This window comes from Myotis davidii, unplaced genomic scaffold (assembly GCF_000327345.1).
Source record: "Myotis davidii unplaced genomic scaffold, ASM32734v1 scaffold274, whole genome shotgun sequence".
Classification (NCBI taxonomy): Eukaryota; Metazoa; Chordata; class Mammalia; order Chiroptera; family Vespertilionidae; genus Myotis; species Myotis davidii.
Genome location: NW_006285613.1, coordinates 1,942,638 through 1,943,712, shown reverse-complemented (window position 1 = coordinate 1,943,712; position 1,075 = coordinate 1,942,638).

Below are 1,075 nucleotides of genomic sequence, written 5' to 3'. Positions count from 1 at the left end.
GCAGCCGCTCCCCGGGCTGGGCGTGGGCACAGGTTTCCAGGGGCTTTTTGTGTTTTGCTTTCACGGCTCCAAAGCTTTGTCCTTGGGTGGCTCCCAACACAAACACAGTGGGCTGGACACGGCCGCCAGCAGCCCTGCGTGTGTGCGAATGACCTGGGCTGTTTGTCCCCCCTCTGAGCCCGGGGAGGCGAGTCCTTCCTCACCCCTCACCCCTCACTCCTCACCCCTCACCCCTCCCCCTACCCTGGCCTCTCCCATCCATTGCAAACCTTTCTGGCTCCATCCCATGGGCTGAATCATGCATTTCTTCTCCCCAAAGGGCCCCAGCTGGGGTTTCTGCCAGACAATCTGACAATCTGTACAGATAACTGCAGGGCACTTTCCCACAAAAAATAGGAAAATGGTCCAGAAATTAGAGAGCTTGCCTTTCTTCTTCACCCCGCCTCCCATCACTTAGCAAAATGCCTAAGTAAGCCAAAGAGGACTTAGTTCTTAGGAGGACAAAGCAGGGAGCTCTCGCTACCTCCAGGTGCCTGCTTTGTTCTCAGGTAGGCCAAACAAGAGGAGTATCCCTTTCTGGACCCCATTGACCACAGAAGGCATGGAGGACTCGGGCTGGTGACGGTCTGGTGTTCCCTCCTAAAGACCTTGACATCATCACCATCTTCTCTGATGGTGATGACTCTAGATCAAGCAGTCACCTCCTAGTAGGGCTCACTGTATCCCTGCGAGTCTCCCTCCGTCTCCTTCCCACAAAAAAGCCAAAGTCCCTTTTCTAAAATGTAGATGTGTTTGATTCCTCTGTGCCCCTCTTTAAAGCCCATCAGTGGCCCTTTACTGCTTTGGGGAATTGTCACTCTCATGCCGCCAAAGCCCACCTGGTCTGCCGCTTCCTTTCAGTGTCTCTTGGACCTCGTCTCACCTCTGTTGCTGTGAAGGCAGCACCAAGCCTGCCTTCAGTTCCCCAAGGCCACACTCCCTCCTCCACAGGACCCTTGTACACGTTGTTCCTCTGCCTGGGTGCTCTTCTCCATCTGTTACCTGACTTCCTCAGACCTCAGTCCATGTCCCCAAA